The sequence below is a fragment of the Monodelphis domestica genome, chromosome 3 (genome assembly GCF_027887165.1).
Source record: "Monodelphis domestica isolate mMonDom1 chromosome 3, mMonDom1.pri, whole genome shotgun sequence".
Lineage (NCBI taxonomy): Eukaryota > Metazoa > Chordata > Mammalia > Didelphimorphia > Didelphidae > Monodelphis > Monodelphis domestica.
Genome location: NC_077229.1, coordinates 469,127,852 through 469,153,874, shown reverse-complemented (window position 1 = coordinate 469,153,874; position 26,023 = coordinate 469,127,852).

The following is a 26,023-nucleotide window of genomic DNA, read 5'->3' as shown; positions in this document are numbered from 1 at the left end:
TTCATATTTATAAAAAAATTCTGTATTTTCTTTGAAATAGTTTATTGCTAAAAATAAACCCCCCTTTACCCCTCATCCTAACCCCTACCAATTTATACTTTTGAAAAATGAAGTTGCAGGATTTTGGAAATATAATAGATATACAAATTTCCTTTTCTTTGTTTTAGCGAGATTATTCTTTACAAAGTTTACAAAGAAGTTTGACTAGATTCTAGGATCAAAATTGGGACTAATGTTTTTTCTGCTCTGATCTTTCTTTGATGAAAGACTTGGGCTTTGGGGAATTTCAGTTGAAGAAGGGTCCTAAGATAGCTATCAAGTTTCTTGTATTCTTATTATGATGATGAGATTTTAAATTATAGGTCTGCTACGAACTTCAGTGCCCTAAAACTTTTACCATCAGATTCATGGCAGTAACAGAAAAGAATGGCTAAATCTATATGTGAAAGTTTCTGAGCTCATTTTTTTTTTATCCAGAGTTTATGCTGCTTAATGTTTCTATTTTATAGAAGTTAGATAGATAGACCGCTCCAGAATCAACAACACATGAGTTTAACAAATATTGTCTGTGTGCCCCTGAGCAAGTCATAACCCCCTCAGAGATTCAGGAAACTTTCTAAGACTACTATAAATTGCCTATCTACAATTAAGTTAATAGGGAGTTTCTTCACCCATGAAATCATAGGTCAGGTACAAGACTCCAGCAAAAATGAAAATAAAACTTAGGACTGTTTACTATTAAAAAACTCAGCACTGTACAATATTGCTTGCTCAGCTAAAATCCTACTCTGATGTCTCATTGAGGGTAAGGGTGACTCTGGGTTCTTGATTGTGTCAGTGGCACATATGATTTGAAAGGTTGTGTTAAGCCACACAGGCTTTTAGCATAGACTCAGTGAGGGACTGTGTCTCTTTTCTAGGGTCCAGATTATTTAAGTTCAGCAGCAGTCTGGCCATCCAGTAATGAAGTTTTTGTCTCCAATAATCCAGAATGCCATCTCCTAGGACACAGAGAAGTTTCAATTTGTATCAGTAGAGGGAGAATTGGGTAAAAACATAGATTTTAAGATGAATTGTAATACTGACTTCAGTTAGAAAATGCTTGAGCTAGCCAGGACTAATCTCTCTCTCTCTTTCTCTCTAATTACATATGATACCATATATAATATTATGTATTAATTAGAATAAAACATATTTCCAGTAATAAGAACATTTGTTATGGAATAGCTAGCTGGCATAATAGATAGGAAGTACAAACCTAGCCTTAGATACCTTTTTTTTTTTTAAACCCTCATTTTCTATCTTAGAATCCAGCTTCTAATACTTACTAACAATGTAACCACAGTTAGTGGAAAAACATTTAATTATTTTCATTTTCCTTGTCTATGAAACAGGAATCATCATAGCAATTACCTCATAGAGTTTTTGTGAAGATCAAGAGATAAGCTTTGTAAACTATAAAATGCTAATATAAATGCTTATTCTTCTCCTCCTCCTTCTCCTTCTCCTTCTCCTTCTCCTGCTCCTCCTTCTCCTTCTCCTGCTCCTCCTTCTCCTTCTCCTTCTCCTTCTCCTTCTCCTTCTCCTTCTCCTTCTCCTTCTCCTTCTCCTTCTCCTTCTCCTTCTCCTTCTCCTTCTCCTTCTCCTCCTTCTCCTTCTCCTTCTCCTTCTCCTTCTCCTTCTCCTTCTCCTTCTCCTTCTCCTTCTCCTTCTCCTTCTCCTTCTCCTTCCCCTTCCCCTTCCCCTTCCTCTTCTCCTTCTCCTCCTCCTCCTCCTCCTCTTTCTCCTCCTCCTCTTTCTCCTTTTCCTCCTCCTCCTCCTTTTTCTTCTCCTCCTCTTCTTCCTTGTCCTCCATTTTTATGACTAGCTGAGAAAATAGATTTTTATTCTGTTTATTAACAGAAAAGCCTTAATATTTAATTATTTTCCATTATTATGAAATTTATTTTAGAGAACAAATTACTTTCCATTCATTTTCCCAGGTGTTGCATTTTTATTGACAACAGAAGACAATTACCATTTTGCTTTAGTTTCAAATGTTTTCAGGGGTATAAAATTCAGGAGAATCTATAAACAACAATAAGAAGGTCAATAACATAGAAAACATAATTAATAATGAGATTAGATCTAATGAAAACAAAACAAATGACCTTGTGAGAGAGGCTAAGGCTTTATAGAAAAAGAGAAATAGACACTTAGAAAGTGGAAAATGATTCACAGAAATTTTAGGCTATGATTTCAGATGGTTTGCTTTGATCATTGCAGATATCCAGGGCACACAAATAATTCCTGATATTCATGTGAAGAGAATTTTCTGGCTACACTTAATTAACTGTGGCTCAGAGATTCCCCATTAGTTCCCATCTTTTGACAAGGTCTTATCCAAACCATAAGGCCGGAATGATGTACTTAGCCTCTTATGACTGGATCATAGTGCTTTGGTTTTCAGAGAAGGAAAGGGGGTGGTTAGTAAAGGAAACCATGTTCATGGTATTAGGTTCAGGCTTCTCTTCTGACTGGAAGAGAAACAAAAATAGCAGATCTGGGGGACAACAGCAGAGTCCAAGCATCTGCTTTCCTTTTTTTAGGAACCACAGTTCACTGACCCATTTGTTAAATATCCAACATGTCTAAGTTTGACTTCTTGGATGCTGGATTTAACCTATTTGGTCTTGCATGTGTGTGAGATTCTGTGTGTATACACTTAGCACATAGTACATTGTTCATGTGCCCGTCCACTATAGCCATTATAAAATTTCAGGCAAAGGAATGTATTTTCAAGCATCTAAGAGCATACACATTGCAAACACCATGAAGTAAAAATACTCTCTTCACACTTTCCCACTGGCTGTTTGTCAACTTGTTCCCTTCCCACATTTGTACATGAAGTGTCCCTTCATAGCCAGAAATCCCGTGGTGTTTTTGGCTCTTGTTTGGACAGTAACTTGCTTATTTTCATAGCTAACAGCGCAAGCAAAGAAAAATGTAGTTCACTATCATGTTACGTTATGTAAAGAAAACAAGATTGCTAAATGCTGCTGCCCAGTTTAGTAGCCAAGCATTTGTTTAAGCTTTCTTCTTTCAAATCAAACATTCTATCAAACTACACAGACTATTAGAGCTGAAAAAATTAAAGATGTACTGTATATTTGGGGTGAGGTTGACCCTTTTATTTTCATCTTTAACATTTTTTCTCTAAAAATTTTAAGAAAGCTAAGCTCCAAGAAGCATATAAAAACCATAATAACACTTGCAAATATTGACTATTGACTTTCCCATTTCCTATTTCTTCTAAGGGTGGTTGGGACAATGTGAAATTTCTGTTCTATTCATTGTGGGATGTATGTGTGTGAATTGTAGGCATGTGGATATGAATTACAATGACAATGAAGGACTGAATCACTGAGTAAAATGTATTGTGGGGTTAAGAAGTGTATGTGATCCATTTAGTATACCACACCTGGTCTTGCACTTGGTTAGGAAGGTGAGATCAATAGGAACCATGAGAGAAAGAGAATGGTCTCAGAATGTGGCAAAGCTCAGTTGAGGGCACTGGCTCCTCATCACTTTCCTTTCTCTTGTCAATGTTCTTCAGGGTGGTATATCAGGATTGTGGTCACGCTTAACATACTCAGGAAGATGCATGTGAGGCATGCTGCTGGTTGCCTTCCCCTCCTACCAACAAGGTACAAAGATGGGTGCAGAAAGGAACCCCTCCATATGGCCCCAGATAACTGGACCACTATTTAATGCTGCCGATAAATTGCTTTACTCCTCTTGTCTCCTTCCTTGTATTTGCTTATCCTGCTGCTTTAGGAGACTATAAGAGCTGATTTAGAAATCAAACACCAGTAATCTCTATTGCTCCCCAATGCCAAAATATATTAGTTGATTGTAGCCCCCATTAAAATGATGCTCCCTTTATGCAGTGTTAATAGCTGCTTCCTCTTATCTCTGTACTCTGGATATTCTTCTGCCTTTCTTGTGCTAATAGAGGTACTGATACCACGTAGAGCTTTATTTCTGGCCAACACCTATAGCTGCCAAGTTCTCTGGTGGTCTTTGGAAAGATGGGTTGGCTTTACAGATTCTGCTTTCTATTCCTGCAATGAGCCAAGCAGGGAAAAGTAGAATTTAATGATGATTTTTAGTTTGATATTGTCCATACATCATTTTTCTTCTGTGTATAGAGTTTGGATGATGTAGGTTGAATCACAGAATTTTGGAATCCTGAAGTTAAAATGTTACGTAGGCCCATCTTCAGCTAGGCAACTAGAGAAGCTAGGCATAAGAATGCTGTGCCTGGAGTCAGGAAGACTTCTCTTCCTGAGTTCAAATCTGGCCTTAGATGCTTACTAGCTGTGTGACTGTGGGCCATCATTTAACCCTGTTTGCCTTACTTTCTTCATCTGTAAAATGATCTGGTGAAGGAAATGGCAAGCCACTCCAGCATCTTTGCCAAGAAAATCTCAAATAGGGTCACAAAGAGTCTGACAGGACTAAAAAAGTACTCAACAAAGAAACCCCATCTTCAAAGTGGTAAAGAACATTAGATTTAAGATTCAAATCCTGGCTTTGCTACTTATTATGTTATCTTGGGCAAGTCATTTCATCTTTGGGCTTCACTTTTCTCCTCTAAGGTTCCTTACTGCTCTAAAAAGGCACCTAGGTTGTATAGTGGGTAGAGCACCAGGTCTGGGGTAATGATCTTCTTCCCTTCAAATGTGGCCTCAGACACCTATTAACTGTGTTACCCAAGGCACTTAACCCTGTTTGCTTCAATTTCTTCATCTGTAAATTGAGCTGAAGAAGGAAATGATACCCCACCAGTATCTTTTTTTAAATTTTAAAATGCTTTATTGATTAATTAATTTAGAATAATTTTCCATGCTTACATGATTTATGTTCTTTCTCTCCCCTCCTACTTCTCCACTCCTGGCGTGGATGAGCAATTCTACTGGGTTTCTTATGTGTATCATTGTTCAAAACCTATTTCCATATCATTAATATTTGCAGTACAGTGATCATTCAAAGCCAACATCCCCAATCATATCCCCATTGAACCATGTGATGGATCATATGATTTTCTTCTGTGTTTCCACTTCCACAGTTTTTTCTCTGGATGTGGATAGCAATCTTTCTCATAAGTTCCTCTAGATTGTCTTGGGTTTGCTACTAGTAGAGAAGTCCACTGCTTTTGATTGTGCCATAATGTATCAGTCTCTGTGTACAATGTTCTCCCGGTTCTACTCCTTTCATTGTGCATCAATTCCGGGGGGGGGGGGGGGGGGGGAGGGGGCGGGTCTTTCCAGTTCACATGGAATTCCTGTTGTTCATCATTCCTTTCAGCACAATAGTATTCCATCACCATCAGATACCACAATTTGTTCAGTCATTCTCCAATCAAAAAGCATCCCCTCATTTTCCATTTTTTTGCTACCACAAAGAGCAAGGCTAAAATATTTTAGTATGTCTTTTTCCTTATTATCTCTTTGGGGTACAAACCCAGCAGTGGTATGGTCATTCTTTTAATGCCCTTTGTGCATAGTTCCAAATTGCCTTCCAGAATGGTTGGATCAATTCACAACTCTACCAGCAATGCATGTGTCCCAATTTTGCCACAATCCCTCCAACATTTATTATTTTCCTTTACTGTCATATTGACCTATCTACTAGGTGTCAGGTGGTACCTTAGAGTTGCTTTGATTTGCATTTCTCTAATTATGAGAAATTTAGAACACTTTTTTCATGTGCTTATTGATAGTTTTGATCTGAAAACCCTTCCAATATCTTTGCCAAGAAAAATTCCAAACTGGGTCAGGAAGTTGAATGTGACTGAAATGACTGAACAACAACTGCTCTAAAATTCTATGATACTGAACTTAAATTTATGCAAGAGAGTTTCTTATTTTATACTTAAACATTTTCCACAATGAAATTTTTCCTTTTTATATTGTGATAGGATGGAGTAAGCTCCTTTAGGACAGGGACTATGCTTTTTCCTATTCTTTTGTATTCCTATTCCATAGTATGGTTCCTAGGATATAGATAAGTATCTATAGCCAATAAATACATTTTGATTGAATGTTTGTTAATCTTTAATGTTGAGAAATATTTCCTTATATTTTGCAAATCTCAAAGGAATTGAAATCCATTTTTTTTAGCTTTGTTCTTTGATTAAAAGAGGAGAAATCTAAAAAATGTCCTTAAACATTTTACAAAACAATATGTCCTGGCCATGGATTGCTGGGAATCAATCACTTGTGGGTAGACCAACTTTGCTTATAGGAACCAGAATGGGATGGCTTTTTTGGAACAGTGACAGCAGTCACAGACTTCTAAAGCCAAAAGGCAGTCTTTGAATGTAAGAAATATGTAGTGAGTGGATTGTGAATTGTGTCATCTTCTTAGGAACACCTTCCCACTCAGACAAAAATCTGGGTTCTAATTCTAGTTCTGCTACTAACTAGTTGTATAATTTTGGGCAAGTCTTTTCACTTTTCTGTACATTAGTTTCCTATCCTACAAATCAAGGACAAGGAATCTCTAAGATCTTTTTGAGCCCTAAAGGATCTTGGTTAATTCAATTCTATTCACCAAATGGTATCTGTCATTTGCTAGGTGCTGTATTGGATTCTTGCAGGGATTCTATACTTAGAGTCCTTGAAACTTGTTTTTAAAAATATCTTAATAACAATGCTTCAGTATAATTCTTCCTCTTTAATCCTATTCATTTTATTTTATGCATTTAAGACATTATTCTGTGAAAGGCTTCACAAGATGGTTAGAAGAATCCATGACATAAAATGGTTAAGAATGACTGATCTAGGAATATAAAAATGAAAAACAACATATCCTTTACCCTTAAGGAGTTTATAGTTTTGTGTGAGGAGGAGGGAAAGTGAGGTAGAAGACATCTATACATACAAAAAGCTCCAGTGCATTAAAATGGGACAAATGCACAGGAGAAGTCAAACAGAATGGATTTAGAGATTCAAGGGGAGAGGGATCATGCCTCCTGGAAAACCTTAGGAAAGCATTGGTAGAGTAGGGTGCTCCTGGGGTGAGCCTTGAAGGAAGAGAAGGGATTTAATAGAGAGAGAGATTCTTGTTTGGTTGGAGATGTAGGAAATTGTTCTAGGTGTAGAGAATAATTTTATGAAATTGCATGGAGGTGGGAATAGACACTCTATGATAGAAGTTAATGGAAAAAATGCAGAAGCTTCTTCCTAAATACTTGATTGATTGATTGGAAAGCAGAAAGGGCATTTGTTTTCCTGTACATTAACCTTCTTGATTATCTTTGCTTAGGCTAATATTAACATTGTTTTTTCCAATCCCAACAACTCAAATGAAGGTGGGGGTGGGGATTGGCCTAGAAAAGTACTGAGTGGTGTAAACACAGGAGGTAATAAGCCTAAAAGTAAAATTCTCCCATTGGAATCTTAACATGGATAATATAGATTGACTATCCATTATGTAAAAATTAGAATATGATTAAAGGCATAGGAAAATCAAAGTAGCTAGAGAGATCTTGTATAATATAGTAAGTTTTGGATTCTATTAGAATTCTATTAACAAATTAACAAAACCATGGATAAAGGCTTCAGTTTAGGGATAAAATTCTCCTGGTAATCTTTACTAAATCATTAATTAGAATCCATTGGCACCCTATAAGGCTTTTTTTCATTTTTGAGGTTTCCTATTTTTGCTGTGATTAATATCATTAAGTGACATTAAATCATGTTGCTTAATCTCTCTGTCTTAATTTCCTTTTCTATAAAATCAGAGGATTGGACTAGATGACTTTTAAGATCTCTTTCAATTTTAAGTCTTTGATTCTCTGATCAGGTCCTGTTGCTTTGTTCAAGACATACCTGCTAAAATGAATATCTTGGATCTATTCTATATGAGCACTCTTAGGCTTGGTTGATATTACAATTTAGATCAATCAACAAACATTAATTAAACACCTACTATGTGTCTGGAACTCCTGAACATGGAATGACATGATTCTTATTAGAATCTGCATAAATAATTATCTGGTGAGTTTGATTATATGAAAATGAATTTTTTTAAATTTAAAAGCATGGTTTAAATAATATTCTCATTTTTTTATTGGTAAAATCTTGACCCTATTGGCAAAGGGAAGTACCCAATTTTCCGCAAGTCTGATTTACACCAAATCAGAAGTGTCAACCATCACATGCTGTGATATTAATTTAGCCACATCATAATACCAGCAGGCAATTACTTCTTCCTTTGGAAAAAAATACAATTAAAAATCATATCACTATATCGCTTTCATGAAAAACAAAAGGCCACCCTTTTATTTTCCATACTTAAATAATTTAACACTGAATTATTCATACCAATTTTGAAATGCCAACATAATATCCCTCAACTAATTGACCTTGCTGTTGAAGAGCAGCCCCTATATCCATTGTAAATAACTCACCACTGGAAACACAAACACGTTCTACATTGGAAGGATATTAACATCAAGGCAGGCTCTCTAGCTTTGCTTCCCCTTCCCTTTAGCTCTGCTTAGCTGTCTATAGTTTGCTTGGGTGGTAATTAATGCTCTCAGCTCACAAGTCAGATAAGGTTGCCCCCTCCCCTTCTAGGTATATTCTCTGGGCCATTGTTTTTACTTATAGGTAGTAATCCTCTTGTAAGGCTTAAGCACTAATCTAGTATTCACTTTATGTAAGCTCCAGTCCATTTTAGTTTGGCTGCTTTTCCCATAATTCTTTAGTCCTGTCACAATAAGCTCTAACCTGTGTCTAGCTGAAAAGCTGCTAAAATCAAAAAACAGGAAGAAATGATGACTGCTCGTCGGCAATGACACATTCTTGTCCTTTATATTTCCATGAGTTAGGCTTTTCAGTAGGCCATCTGTGTGGGTGGAAGAAGCACCCACACTCCAAAGTCACAGATGCTTTGAAGTACAGAACTATTAATATTTGAACCCTTTATGTCAGTGATGCTTTCACACCTGTGGTTTAACCTTAACTGCTTTTGTTCAGCATTTCCTAGTGAGATACATTTAGCCTCTAAGAAAATGATAAATAAGTCATCTGAAATATGAAGAACAGAGATGGACTTATTATAAACATTTTGGCTTTGCAAGTGAATGAAAATTATTAGTATTATTTATAATTGGATAATGCTATTTGATTTGAATGACTGCCAAGTTTTAAAAACTACACAACTCAGGGTGAAATATGACTCCTTATTCTCAATTGTGAAGTCATGTGCTGATCTGATATTTCTCTTTATGACTTTGCTTTTGAACATTTTGGCATTAGGGAATTCTCTGAAGTTATTTTCCATGTTATTTTCTGTAGCCAATAATCTGAGCACCTGAAGAATACCGCGGGTGGAAGAGATTTCAGAATATCCATTCTTGAAGTCCAAACAAATATTTAAAAATAAAGAAAACACTCCCATTCTGCTCCTCACCTCTCTGCCTATCCTTCCTTACCCCCAGAGCAAAAACTTGTATGTCTTTAAATCTAAAATATAGAGCAATTGCCGGTTCTAATTTGGTCTCACACTTCTTGTGGTAATTTTGGCATAACGCCCATCCTAACTTATAATTTGACATTGCCTTCACACTGTGCTTTTTAGAATCAGAAATGGACAGTGGGTCCAGTAGGAGATTTGGATTAGTTAGTAGGATAGTGTGCTGCTCAGATCATCTATTACTGGATTTGCCTTAGACATGAGGTCATCAATCTGATTGAGAGAATTCTTTCTTTAAAAAAATACAAACAATAAGAATCTTCCTTTGTCTTTGCCCTTTTCACTGCCCCTTCCCCTACCAAAAAAAATAAAAAAGAGAAAAAATATCCTAAAATACAAACAGACAAATCTACCAACCATTTGTCGGTAATATGGGAGCACCTGCATTACTAAATTTTCCCCAGAGAGGCTCATTATTAAGCTTCCAAATATAAGATCTTACTATAAATGTCAGCTAGAAACTTGTACTCTATTCACAAAATATGCACTAGACTGATTTCTAATCAAAATCAGATTTACAGATTAGGTCACAAAGTAGATTATACTTGCTTGTACAGTTCCATATGTAGACAGAGTGTACAGAAATGTATAGACAGGGTTCATGTAAAATGTTAAGGTGGATTCCTCCATGAGACAATGCTTTCCTTTTATCCTCTTTGCATTTCTAGAATCTATGTGAAATAACTGTCTTAAAAAATCAGAGAGAAGATGTTAGAAACAGGTTAAACAGATAGGCTTAATATACCAGAAAGACTCTGGCTGGTGTTTTTCCCCCTTCAGTGATAAAAATAGAATATGCGCATATATTTTGAAATGAAGAGATATAAATATAAATGCAAGCAAAGAGAGGGTAACCTGAAATAATAAGGACTAGTATTGATCTTAAATTTAACTGCTATAAATTTATTGTTCACAAGAGCTGTTACTCAAATATACTTTTTGGCCTCAGACTGTCCAAATGCTAAGGAACTGAGGGTCCTTTGTGATGGGCACATGCTTATTTTCAAGAAATACCACAATCTATGGTTCTTTGGAGAGCAGGTATCCTGTTGCTCTGAAGACACAAGTAAGGAAAACCTGAAATGTATTTCTATTGCATTTGTTTCTTCAAAGTTTTTTAACTGTTCATTTTTTCTTCTTATGCATATTTTTTTGGGAAGAAAAAAACTGAAATACTAAAATAGTTCAGGCAAAGCATAAAAAAACAGTAATTGGTATCTGCATCTTTCAAGACCAGGAGGTTGGAAGATACAGGGAATTTTCTGTATGAATCTGAGAAAAAGTTGGGAAAAAGAGGTAAAAACTTAAGATAGAGGAATTGTAAAGACTTTTTCAAAATTTTAATATTTTCATGGAATGCTTAATAGACAGCTCTAGCTGTAATGGAGGAAATGTGACATTTATTTGTTCGACATCTTGAAAAAGGTTCAGATTTCTTTATCTTTAAAGTAAGGGTGGTAATATAAAATTTTCAAATGGGGTCACTGAAATTTGTTTTGAATATACGAGGTCTTTCTGTAGGGCTCTTTTTCTGTTGAAGTTTAGGTAATATTCTCAAATTAGGCTTTAGTGCAGTAACTTACTGAAGTAAAAGAGTATATATATATACATATATATATATATGTATATGTACATATATATGAGTATAACAATTGCAATGATATATTTTGTTTGGCACTCCCACAATCATATGATAAAATGCTGTTTTTAATGGAATTTCTTGGCACCAAGGTCAGCCTGTAGAAATGGATTTTTCTTTGGACAAAGGAAAATTGACAATTCACTCTAGGCATTTGATTGAGAAATGTTCATTTATTTGAATAATGGAAGATAAAACCCACTGTTTCCTTATCTATTAATGAATTAGATTCTAAAAAACAAAACAAAACAAAAAACTAAGGAACAATTGCATGGAGGAGTCACAAGTATAATCATAGTCCTTTTTTAAAAAAAAATTCATTCAGTTTTATTTAGTATTATTACTAGCATTTTTAATGGAAAAATAAGATTTTATTCCATTTCTTATAGGGTTTGGTTATGTCGGTCTCAGAAACTCAAAAACAAGAAGAGTCTGGAAGAAACTCTTTATTATTACCAAAGTAATGACCTCATTTTAGGGTGGAGTTCATTCAGAGAAGAGTCACCAGGAGGATAAGGGGACTGAACTGGAAGCTATGCTTCAAAAGCATCTGTGGAAGAAACTGGATCTGTTCAGCCTGGAGAATAGAAGACTTGTGATAGTGGTAGGGTGTAGGTAGGGTGGAGGTGGGTGGGTGGAGAAGGGACCATAATAACTGTTTTTAAGCTTTTGAGAGGATATTATGTTAAAGAGGGAGTAGGCTTGGGTTTTTTTGGACCCAGAAGGAACAATGGGTGGAAGCTGCAAAGAAGCAACTTTGTGCTTAATATAAAGAAAGCCTCTCTAAAAATTATAGCTATCCAAAAAGGGAATGGAATGCCTAAGGAAGTATTGAGTTCCTCATCACAGCTGAGACTGGGTAATCACAGATCAGGGATGTTATAGAGGGGATTCCTGTTTAGGTATGGGTTAGACTGGATGTCTTCTGAGGTCTCTTTCAACTCTGAAATTCTATGATTCCAAGTTTTATATGACTGGTTGAAGACATGTAGTTCTTGAACCTTTAAAAAATAGTTTGCTATCCAGTCAAACTGACCCTCTGCGTTCTTGGGTAATTTCATTATCTAAGTTTCAAAACCAAAAATATCTGCTTCTGCTTCTTATGGTTTCAACAAGAGGTTCTATCCTCCCACCCCCTTTTCTAGTATTGTACAGATAGTTTATTTCTACACAAAAGGAAACAAGACACATGAAAGAATCACAGTATGCTCTCATAGAACCAACAGAACTGGTAGGATTCAACAACTCAAATCATAATTACAATTTTATATGGGAAGCTAAGGTTTAAATCCATCAGACAGTTTTTTAAAAATCTTGTCATATATTTTATTTTTTTCTTAACATTGATTTTCATTCCCAACACTTATTTACTGGCCAGACTTGAGCCAATCCTTTTGTCAATGACTATCCTCTCCAACACAAGAATTTCCTCCATCATCCACTGCTGAGGTGAAGACATCACAATTATACCACTGTCTGGTTTCCTAGCACATTCAGATCTTTTATAATTCCCAAGCTTGCCTTTGGTCCTGGAGATGCCCACTGTGGGATACCTGTTTGCCAAAGATCAGGGAAGAACAAACACAAAAGAAGTCTCCATATGCTCATGGTCTCATGGAGGCCAGGTATGAGGTTCTACATTTATCCAAATTATGTAGAACCAGGCATATTCCTGTAATTCTTGCTTCTGGAGACACTGAGGATGGTGAATTTCTTGAGCTGAGGAATTCAGAGGTACAGTAGGATAAAACTGATTAACTCTTCATGCTAAGTCAGGCACCAAAATTTTGAGCTCCAAGACAGGTGAGTAAACATCTGCCTAAAAAAGGACAAACTGACTCGGATCAGAAACAGGGCAATTCAAAGTTCCTGTGTCAATTAATTAAGGGTTTGAATGGCTGCTCTACATCTAACCTAAGCAAGATAGGGAGGCCCAGTTTAAAAACAACAACAACAGAGCACGAACATCACGGAGAGAATAAAACATTGTATTTTGATTCTTTAGTGATTTCAGACCTAATTTATTTAGGGCATTCAATAGGAACTAATATCCTCTGTTGATCAGAGTATCATTTGATAGTCAGGGCACATAGTTAGGAATCAGGTTAGGCTGGTTGGAGTTAAAAATTAATTAGAAGTATTCTATGCCAAGTTTAAAAAGCCCAGTCTCCAATTTTGTTGTGTCTTCAGGTAGAACCAGGATTTTGCTGGAGCCAGCTCTAAATGACTTGAGAGTTTTATGAAATTTCCAGTGAATGTTTATACCTCAGAAATCATGCATGTAGCTTTGTTATAATTCAGAGCTTGATCGGTCATTTTGTTAATTGCTCTAGACTTAAGAAATTGTTAAAGGGCAGCTAAATGACATAGTGAATAGAATGCTGGGTCTAAAGTCAGGACAGCCTGAATTCAAATTTGGCCTCAGACACTTACTTGCTTTGTGACTCTAGACAGGTCACAACCTCATTTGCCTCAGTCTCCTTATTTGTAAAATGTGCTAGAGAAGGAAAAGGCAAGCCACTTTAGTAGTTTTTGCCAAGGAAATCCCAAATGGAGTCAGGATGAGTTGGTCACAAGTGAAAAATTACTGTTAACAATAATAAAGAAATAGCTAACAATGAAGATTAAACTTAAAAGTGTCAATGGATACATTATTTTCTCCCAGAGACTGAGTTATTAAACATTTATCAGCACACCCTTGTATTGCTATTTAAACACTGCTTAAACTTAGCAGGAGGAGGCTCAAGAAATGAAATCATCACTAAATTTGAGGCTAATAATATTAATAATTGGCATTTATTTGCTGCTTTATGGTTTGCATCATCTCATTTGAATCTCATAGTATGCCTGGATAGAACACAAGCATATTGAGGGTGGTGAAAGTCTAGGGGAAGTAAAGCCTACCCTTGCTATTTATCCTTTTAGATAGAACCTTAGCTTATAAGTGGGCAGAGATTATGGATTGATATTTTCTCCCCTCCCACCTTCTTAGAATTCCTGCAAAGTGTGGCCCCCGTGTGACATATAGAAAGAGGGGCTTGAGAATCTGGCGGTGGAGTTCCATCCTGAATCTACTCCTTACACGTAGTGTGACTGGGCAATTTGGTTTAAACTCTCTGGGTCTCTGGGATCTCTAATGTGCCTTCCAGTACAAAATAGGGAGAGAGGAATCAGTGAATTTTTAGGGTTACAAGGCAGCAAATAATGATTTAATCATGGGAAAATCCATAAACAACCTTGATTCTTAATGGAAGAAAAACTGAAAAATCAGGAATCTGAGTTTTAATCTTAATGCTAATTAGCTGTTTGATCTTGGGCAAATCATTGAAGTTTTGTACTATTAGGAAACTGAAATCCAAAGTAAGGCTGAATCAAATGAGAAAACATACTAAAGTACTTTGTAAACCTTAAAATGTTATACAAACATGAGCAACAACATTGTAATCAACAACAATAGCAACAGCAATAATTGTAATAGATGGCATTTACCCACCAATCCTTCCATTCCCAGAATTTCATAGGTTTATGATTTTAATTACTTGGGAAAAGGGTAGATAGTAAGGACAAGCATGATCTGGCAATCTATATCTGTTCTATGCTATGTGGAAAGTAGGGCACTTTGGGTACTGCATTTTATTACCCATCCTCCCCTGTCATGAGCTTCATTCAAGTTACTGTCAGATGAAATGGGGCTGTGAAATGACTCCAGACCAACTCCCGTGTGAACTGAACATCTCAGCTGACATTCATTCCCACCTATTAAAGGTGACCTTGAACATGAAATCCCATACATTGCAAGGCGAGATTCCTCCCAGCAGAGGAACTTTTCCTAGTGGTCTACTGCTATGACTCAGGAAACACATCTTTCAAATGATTTTGCTGGTAGAAAATAAGCTCCTAGAGGCATAAACTCTGTCATTTCTATGGCATCTAGCAGAGTTTTTGGCTAGAGGAGAAACTTCACAAATGGATGATTGCCTGACTCAGAGCTATATAGGACACAGGCTATGCTAGATGGTAACTGAAAAATGCTATATATTTCTTGATATTATTTTTGGTAGGTGTGTATGTTTGGGGCCCCTGAGCTATGTCTAATGATGATATTTATATATACATATTGTTTTATGGTTATAAAGTATTTTGCATATATACCATATAAAATAATTTATATTATATGTATTATAATATATAATATAAATATAATTACATTTTTATATACAATATAATAAAGGTGCTGGGAGAATCAGAGTACATATTTGGGCATATAAATATATGTATATACACACACTATATATATATATTCTCTCTATATACATATACTTACAAACATATATACAGAGTCAAAATCTCTCAGAATTACATGCATAATTTATATATTTAGTTTGGCTTACTACCATCTTCTGATATATCATGTTCCAGTGGAAAGAGCCTGAAGAACAGGATCTGAGTCCTGCCTGTACTTGTTAGTTGTGGAATCTTGGTGTGTGTCTGTATTTGTCTATATATAGCTCTATTTTTATATATTATGTATGTAATAAAAATAATATAGACACATGCAGATATGTACTTAAAACACATATACACATGTACACATGTACATACACACATTGATTTCCTTAGCACCCTGTTTACTATTTTCCCCTTTTAGCAGATGTGTAAACTGAGGCGAGAGATGATTTGTCCAGGCCCTCACACCTAACAAGTACAGGCAGGACTCAGATCTTGTTCTTTAGATTTTTTCCCGTAGAGCATGATTTATTATGTATCTGGGGATGATGGTAAACCAATCTAAATATATTGATTATACATGTAATTCTGAGAGACGTTGACTCTGTACATAGTAAAAAGCATGAGCTAGTACAGTAGTTTATCTTTGGCTATTTAAATGCTATAGTTGGGTGAATTTCATTATTTTTTAATAGTACTACTTTGAGTCATTTGCAGGATATATATGTCCAGTGAATTAAAACAAAAAATTCAGTGATAATCCTGAGTAGCTGGACAGTTGACAATTCACATTGAAAAAACCAAACAAACGAGCAGACACGTCTGAATGCGTGGTCATATTTGCCAAAGGTCTGTTGTCAGATGTGCTCAACCAAGTTGTAAATGATATACATTATGTTGGCTTCCAAAAAGGGCCGGCTCTGTGTGCCTAGGTTTTCTTTATTCTTGAAACAATAGTCAGAACAGAGTGCTAATAATAATCCAAGCACTGTATATTTAAATTATAGTATGTAATTATAAGCTTGATTACGCTACCATGGAAGAGAATTATGGCCTGAGTTTTATTCGATATGAAAAATTCAATAATTTTTTGAGTCTATTCTTGGTATATATAAATAAAGCAATTACTTAAAACAAGATGCTTATAATTGGGGTCTTTTAGATCCTTCACCCAGAGTTATGGAAGACCTTCCTCATTTGGGGGTTCATAGGAAGCCATCAATCACCCTCATTTATAATGAATGATCTCTGATTCTTTTATTTCAGCTCTTGGTGAATACAGAATATCTTTGACTCAAAACTCATGGTTAACTCATGGTTAAGAACATAAAACGGAAAGTAAATGGTCTGCTTTTCCTCCAAAATAAAGTGGGAATAAAAAAAAATCGTCCAGAAGGGGGAACTCTCAGCCTGCATGCAGTCAGGACAAGCAGACAGTCTAGTATCTTATCTGCTGCTTGGAAATTGTCTGACAGGAAAATATCAACACAAACCATGCGATTTGCTACTGGAGCACGCTGGACCTCATCTGCTTAAAAAGATGCACAGATATAGTCATCACAGTTCATAATTTAATAAACTGCTAAAAAAAACCCACACATTTTCATTTTAGCGACTTTGGTCTCACAACTAAATTCACATTGCTACAAAGACATTTGAATTTTGCACTAATATGTCATGAGCACTGCACCCATTGCAAATTAATGAGTCTCTGAATAGCACTGTGCATTTGTCATTTGAATTTATGCTAATGCAATGAGGTCTCCTGGTGATGTTGATAGTCCATAGCAGCTGCTCGAACCACAGAATATACAGGCATTTCTCCCCTCTCCCCTCCCTTTTTATTATTACCTCTTTCCTTGGATTTTCTGGCCTGTCACTTAGGCTGCAATCCTGCAGCTGGTTATTGATAGGGCTGCTAATTATCTTTGACTTTACACTACAGGCCTGACCCCCAACACCGAGCAGAAGCAATGGATCAGTGTTGAGAGAATTATATACATCACACGGTGACAACCTCAGACCAGGGGGTCAGCAGCAGTTCATTGAGAACCAATGGTATTTACAAATGATGTTGGCATGGTAACAGGTAAGGTTTTTTCCAAGCACCTCATACTAATATAATTTATGTCAATAAATGGATCCAAGACTCATGTGTGAAGTCTGCATTATGACCGTAGTCTTGTCCACACACTTTGAGTGTGCAAGGAGAAAAAAAGAGGAAGAAAAAAACAGGGAGCGTGGACAGTGCTTCCCCTTCAACACACAGAACAAATCTACCAAGATGGTTGTTGACTAAGAATGCTGGGCTCCCTGGGCTTTCAAGGGCAGCTCTTCATCACCAGTGCCTGGGGGTACTTGCTGGTAATGAGGAGTGATGACATAACCCAGTCTGGTTAAGGGATGGTTAGGGGCACAAACCAATGAGAAAGGAAAGGTAGTGACAAAGGGCTCCAAGTATGTGATCACTCAAAAACAGTTCTTAGTCTTTTGGTTTTTATCTTGAAAGCAATGGCTTTCCCAAACCAACCCTTTTACTTGAATTGTCTTTAGTATAAGGAATAGAAAATATGGAAACCTCCCTCTATCATCCCAGTCCATGAAGATAACAAGGTTTCCTACCTCCTCTTGAAGGACCCTTTCTACACGAAGCCTTCCCTGATTTCCCCAATTGCCAGTGTCTCTTCCCTACCTCAACCGAATTATCCTGTCTTTATTTTGCATGTACCTACATCTATACATATCCTTTTTGGAATGTAAATTCCTTATGGGCAAGGGACTTTTCCACTTTCATTTTTGTGTTACTGGAGCACTTTGTACAGAATAAATGCTTCCTGACTGATTCGACATTTCAAAGTGACTTAGAAAAGTTAACAGTTATTTGAATTAGACAATAGAAGACACTTCTGTTGTGAGACATCCGCTTTGTGAAAGAGCTTTCCTAATTTTACAGCCTTCTCTCTTTGTGTGTCATGGGGGCAAGGGAAAAGAGAAACATTTTTTTTCTTCTCCATTTTACTTAGAAATTTCAGATAAATAGTTCTTGCTGAATAGATTGTAGCTTTTTTTTGTCCTCATTTCCCGGAACATAAATGAAACTGTGACTCGTGAGAGAGAAGGATGTTGTTAGCCCGAAAAGAATCAAGGTAGCAAAGGGATGTGCGTAGTTGCCATGTTTAAATTCTCAGAATGGAAGGGGAAGAGTGATCTGTTAATCGCAAATTGTTCCCCAAAGCTAGGAGGTTCCCCAAATAAACAATAGAGACCATAAAAGACAATGCTTTTTCTCTTGCCTGGCAGCCTGGCAGCTTTGGGGAGCACTGATCTTGAGAGACATTCTGAATATGTGTCTGCGGGTGCCCCAGGAGAAGGTAAAAAAAAGGGTCACTGGAGAGGAAGGGGCTTGACTGAGAGGGCAGTCAAATAGCTTCTGAAATCCAGCTCTGTGGTTTTCCATCAAGGAAGGGAGACATTTTCACTATTCTTGGAAAAACTTTGAAATGTAAACTGTTTCGATTGATGGCTCCTTCTGGTCCTGGCAAGTCTTTTTGGTAGCTGGTGCTCTTTCTGTAATACTTGTTAAAAACGTCTCTGTAGCAAAGATGTTGTTTTTTATGTGATTTTTTTAAGTCAGTGCATGTGTGAGTAGAGACAGGCGTTCGTTCATCTTGCACGTAGCAGACTGGCAGGTGAACACCTAGTCTCTTTGCCCTTATTCATTTGTTATACTTTATGAGATTAGTCTCTGAAAGCTGTTTTCAGTCCAAACCTTCAGTCCTCTTTGAATTCAGCCACTCCCATGATAATGATTTCTCTGAGTTTCTGGGATGGCAGTGTCCCCCAAATCCCTCTTTGTCTCTTGGGATATCAAGGTCACTAGATGGGATGGCAGCTGGCTCAGGTAACCCACCCGAGTTCAAGGACATCAGAGCAATCTGGGGGTGGGGGAGATGAATGTAGCTTGAGGACACAGATCTAAGAAGTAAAACTTTATAACTTTCCAGCAGCTACTGTAGAAAAGATTCAGAACCAACTCTGTGACAAAGAGATCTTTTCATTCTCTTGACTACAATTTTATTTAAAGTCATCTGCTATTAAGTGGCTTTATTTGCTTCCACATTTGAATTTTCATAACTCTGGATCTTTATAGAGAAAGCTTGTAATCACCTGGGTAATTTGGACTGAGGAAATAAATAATTTCAGCCTGAGTAATTCAATTTGAGAAATCCATGTTTGGGCTTGAAGTATGTGGATTAACTATATTGATGAAATAAATTGTAATTGCTAAACCCTCCCCCCCCTCTCTTTGTGTACTCCCTGCCTTTGTTTGTTTGGAATTTGTCTCTTTTGTTCATATTTATTCGGTCATATTATCTCCATCTATTTTGCTAGTCACTGACTGATTACACTTGTGCCCAGATGAACCATCAAAGGAGGGAGATCTCACTTGGTGGAATTAACTCTTACTTTTAAGAGTTCCCCTGGCCACGGACTATCAAACTTGCCAGCTACTGACTGCAAACAGCCTAATTTTGGGACAGTTCAAGTTTGGCAACTGCAAATTTACTGATTTTGGATGTTATCGAGTCTGTCAGATCAGGCTCTGATGAAGTGTTTGAGCTTGAAAGCAGAAATCCTTTCGAACCTTGGTCCTCTTTAGCAGAGTGGCTCTGCAGGTGTTCACGCTGGGCTCCTACTTTTTTTCAAAACCAAGCTCCAGTTAAAATTGCTAGTATGTTCTTCTGTTCTACTAGTGTTTCAGGTGAACAAGATTCATTTTACATAATCAAAAAACAAAAAACATCCACATCTCTCCAAATAATTCCCACAGAATTTACCAAAGCCCTTGTCAGTTTTAATCTCCTGAAGTCAATTTGCTTCTTCACATTTCTTTGTTATTGCATTTGACACTCAGGTGTGGATCAATATTAAAAATCATTCTTTTGTTCTATACTGGGAAGGGTCCCACAGTTCTAAACTTTAGCAATATTATCAGAACTTGACACATAGAAGTTGTATGTTAGAGGAAGAAAACCCCAATTATAAATCTGGGCTGCAGGGTTTTACTTGTTGCTGGGTGTTCCTCTCCACCTCACCTCCCAGCCCATATTTAGTGGTCGACTTGTATTCACTTGGATCATCTCCTTCGCATCCCTCTCTGGTAGGGCCACTAGAGGGGGCACTCGGAACTGCCTAGGGACCACAGAATCCCAGCTTGAGAGCTGAAGGGAATCTTAGAGATCACTTAGTCTGCACCCCCTCCTTTTATAGATGAGGGACCTAAAGGCTTAATAATGACTTGCCCCAAATCTTATAGGAATTATGCAAAAGTTGAGTAAAACACCCATCTTATCTTAAGGACTCCCTCATTGGGACTAGGTGCTGTTTTTGAGCAACCACTTAATTTCTAACTAAATTGCAATCCCTTTCTAACCCTTTTATTAACTATTTCTTAAGCCCAGTCTCACTAAGAGGTCCTTGGAGACTTGTTCTACTTTACATTGGCTTCTTAGGCCTCCACCTTCCAGTTTACTATTTGCTCATTTAACTAAGTTTGTTGGGAGTTTTTTTTTTAAAGAGAAAGATGTGGGGAAAAAAACAGCAGTTTTGTTTTACATATGATCTTACTCCATTATTCAAAGCTGCCTGTCAAGATAGAGCCAAAGGATTAGAAAGAGCCATCCCCTGGCAAGGATTTCTTACCAGATTCAATGGATCTCATGTCTTCTTTGCTGATTTCCCCTTTTCTGACAATTTCACCTTTTTAACTGTCCCTTGCCCCAGTTCCCACAGAGAGGCCAAATTGAAAAGGCCTCCTGAATTCCCAGGACACATAAAAAGAACACATTCTATGTATGCAGAATGTATGGGGACTGGGAATGTTTTAGGTTGTTATATGAGATGCATTTTTAAATGGGAAATTACTACGTAAGAAAATAGTTTCTTTGAAGAGGCTTCAGAAAGTTTCACAATTCATATATGAAAAAGCAAACCATGTAAAATCTAAGACTAGAAAATGAATAATAATAATGTAAATTACTGATGACATGTATATGATCAGGGTCTCCCGTCCCTAATAGGATTTTGCTTTTAAGTACCAGCAATTTCTGACATCGCATAATTGATTCAGATTTGGGTGGGGCACCAGATTATTGGGGAAAAAAAGCAAATGGAAATAAAATGGGTGCCCTCTGACTATGGAATGATTAAAAAACCCTATGTCATAGTTAATAACCGTCTGTTATTGTTCATTACATGTGAAGTGAATATATAGAATTCAGAAAAATTTGGGAAAATTGGCATAAACATATATGTGATATGAACAGAAAAAACAATATTCATAATGACTTAATATAAATGAAAAGAACACTATACAGAGCTCAATGTGAAGACTACTCTTGGTCCTGGAAAATATTTAACGAAGCATACCGTACTGTTTTCCAGAGAGAAGTGGGAGACTACAACAGCAGAATATTATACACACTGTCAGACATGGTCAATGTGTTGATTACTTTTTGTAAATGGTTTTTCCTTTGTCACAAGGAAGGGGTCAATAATGGGGAAAACTGGCTGTGGGTGGCTATGTATCCAGAAAACAAACTATGATGTAAAAACAAAAAGAATGAATAATAATTTTTCTTTTTTGAAGATAGTCTGTCACATAAAAGTAAAAAAAAGTTTTTTTAAAAAGCCTATTCTTTTCAGCTTATTCTTTTTTGTTTGTTTGTTTTTGCATCCAAACCTTTTGACTTAGAATTGTTCCAAAGTATTGGTTCTAGGACAGAAGGGTGGAAAGAGCTAAGCAATTGGAGTCAAGGGACTTGCCTGAAGTCACCCATTTAGAAAGTATTTGAGGCCATATTTGAACCCAGGACCTCCCACTGAGCCACCTAGCTGCCCCTCTACCCTCAACTCTTAGTCAAATGTCTAACATATTGCAAGAGGCAAGGGTGCTAACAGGACTTTCTTTGCAACTTCCATTGTAACTCTGTAAAGCTCTATTTACAGTAAATACTTAATAAATACTTATTAAATGGCTATTTTGCTAAAATGTAAAAATTTTCTTGATGGAAATGGATAATTAAAAAAAAACATCACTACCTTTTAGGAGGGCAGCTTTTAAAATCTTTCAAAGAAGCTTCAGAAAACCAGAGGAATTTATCTATCTGTATGAAGAACTCTCCAAAAGAACACATTCTTTATCTCTCTCTTGCTCTTGTTGCCCTCCCCCTATCCCCTTCAACTTATAGCTACTGAATAAAAACTTTTGTAATTTGAAAAGAATGATGAAATTGTTAACTTGATCCTTGTCATGCCTGTGAATATGGACTTGCAACATATTTGAGAGGTTAATGAATTCAATACATTGTCAAAATATCTGATTACAGATATGGGAGAATTTGTGTTTCATTTTTAGAAAGCAGAACTTATTTGTAACAAAATGTAGTAGAGAATTAGGAAATATGATCTCTTGCTTGTCTCTACACCTTGCCACCCCACTCCTGCCCTCCTCTATTCCTGCCAGAATTAGTCCAATTCTGCACTCCTGTCACTGGAATCCCTGGGCTCTGACAGATGGACTTTCATCTCGTCTTCCCTAGAACCAAGTCTTCATGCCATTTTAATCATCTTAAACCATTCCTTTTCCCTTTCTAAATATGCTCTATTCGAGTGTAAGCTCCTTAAGGGCAAAAATTGTCTCAATTTTATATATGTATTCCTTCTGGCATGCAACATGGTACTTACTGAATGCGTTTTCATTCATTAATGAATGACTTCAGACTGGTGAGTCATTACAAATTGAAGAGAAAATAGTTTCTGCTACTGGGGAGACCAGTTTAGAATGTAGTGTGGTGTGACAGAAAGTGTCCTGGATTTGGAGTCTATCCTGGAGTCAGAACTATGACTTTGCTATTTTGAGGTTGTTTAATTATTTTTTGTCATGTCTGACTTTTTAACGCCCTATGTAAGGTTTTCTAGGCAAAGAGACTAAAGTAGTTTCCTTTTTTTTTTCTTCTTCAGTTCATTTAACAGATAAGAAACTGAGGCAAATAGGATTAAGTGACCTGTCCAGGGTTACACAGCTAGTAAGTGTCTGAGGTCAGATTTGAACTCAGAAAGATGAATCTTTAGGACTCCAGGCTTGGCTCTCTATGTAACTTTCTACCTAACTGGCTCCCATCTTTGCTATTTTTACTTGTGAAAATTCAGGGAAGTCAAACAATCTCTCTGAGCCTCAGTTTTCTCATCTGTGTAATGGGTGTTAGGATGGGACAAGAGAGGTTTGGAATTCTGAGGATGACTGACAGGAGTGGAGTGGCATTTTGAAGAACAGAGGCTTATGGGATAAGAATGGTTGGCTGAGAGGATTCTAGAGAGGCTCTTCGTCTTCTGCCTTGAGAACTGGAGCTGGAAAGTTCAGTTTTTTGAAAGGCTGAAGGATTTCTGAAGCCACAAGAGAAGACCCTGTTTCTTTCCTCAAAATAACATCTGTTCTCTCTAGACTAAATCACATCTGAGGTCCCTTTTACCTCTAGATCTATAATTCTGTTATAGTTCTATAATCCAGTGTTAATTCAAGGCCAGTAGGAAGGATTTCTCCCTCACTGCATCCCCCTCCCCATACACACACACACACACACACACACACACACACATACACACACACACAACTTGAAATGCCACCCATAGCCAGAAAGAAAGCAATGTGGAGACATGGAAAGTGCATCAGATTTTGGTTCAGGTTTTCTGGGTTTGAATCCCAGGCTTAATTCTTACTTTGCCATTGAACTAGCAAGTCAAGGAGCCTCTCTAATCCACAATAATACTCTCTAGAGGGTTAGGATAGCAATACTGGTACAGTGCTCTGCCCAGGGTCATTGTGGGACAATGTGGCTTAGTGACTTGAATTCCAATATTGGCTCTGTTACTTGCTCCCTCGGTGACTTTGGGTAAGTTCCTTAATTCTTTGGCTCCCCTTTCTCTGATCTAGAAATGAAGGGGTTTGATTAGATGACCTTTAAATTCCCTTCTAGTTCTGGGACTGTGATCCTATGAGGCAAGTCTTTGTAAACTTCACAGCTCCATTTGAATGCTTTTTATTCATTCTTTCACTTACCAGGTAGCTTCATTCAGGCTCTATATGCTCTTGGGGGAGGTAACATATATGCCACTCTCAAACTTTAGTCTTGATGAGGAGGACTTTCTTCGGGCAGGTGAAAACTCTGGGTGGGTTACCATTTAACTGAGAGGTCTTGGACCTTCCCACACGTGAGAGGAGGAGCAGCTCTGTTCTGGGAAACTCTTCTTGCACAGTCTTAAACTGGCAGCCCTTTCAAACTGAGTAGCCCATGAATACTGGAGATTAGCAGTCTCCAGCCAGCAACCAGAGGCATCCAGGTGGCACATTGGCTAGAGAAATGGGCAACAGAGTCTAAAAGACTTGAGTTCAAATCTGGACTCAGATGCTTATTAGCTTTGTGATCCTGGGCAAGTTAATCAACTGTCTTCTTTAATGCCCCCAACTATAAATTTGGGATAATAATAACTAGAACCTACCTTGGAGGGTTGTTATGAGGATCAAATAAGATAATATTTGTAAAAGACTTAGTTGCTTAATGAATCCAGTTTTCTTTCTTTCAATATCGATTCCCTCACTTTGTCCTAAGTGCCCTTTTAGCCTTGGAAGGGATAATCAGGAGGAATCGGGGCTTTCTTGTTCCTGCTACTCTTCTGGTACCATGGGGAGCAAAAAGAACGGACATCCTGTTCTCTAGGAGCTTATAAAAGACACCTGAAATTCTCAGTCAAAGCTTACCTCTAGTTCATAGCAATGAAGTTTTAACACTTGCTTCTGAGCCATTTCCTTTAATCTTATTAATCAGTTGATGAGCATGTATTAAGTTTCATATGTGCCAAGCCCTATGCTAAATTCTATGAATAAAAAAAGAAATTAAATAGTCTCTACCCTTAAGGAAGTTACATTGCATGGCAGAGGGAGGAGGAAACGCTATGTATATATGTTCGTGTATTAAAAATACATAAAAAGCAATTTGGGGAGATGTATAAGCATGGGAACATTGGGGGGGGGGGTTATAGACTCCTTTGGCAGTCTAGTGAAGCCACATCTTATCATGATAATGTTTTTAAGTGCAGAAAATAAAGTACACAGTATGACAAAGGATGCTAATTATATTGAAATATAGTTAATATAAAAAAAAGAAATATAGTTAATATATACTTATATATATTTAAAGCAACACCAGCAAGAGCTGGGGAGAACATTAAAGGAGTCTCTGGAACTGAGTCTTGAAGGAAACTAGATTCGGAAGAGGGAAAGGTGTAGAGGAGAGCATTCTAGTCATGAGAGACAAGGCCAGGCACACTTTCTATGGAATATAAATTGGAAGCATTCTAGATGTATGATGTCCAACTGTTTGTGCGCTGTCAGAAAAAGATAGTGGGCCTTTTAGTCTGCACATTTAAGTTTCTGTTCACACTTAAGGCATTTCTCAGTAAGACACTAATGGAGCAAATATTTATGAATGGCACAAAAGAGATTTCTTCTCAGGAGTTGTTTTTTGAGATGCCCAGTGTTGGCTAATGTTTCTACTACATGAGAAGTTGCAC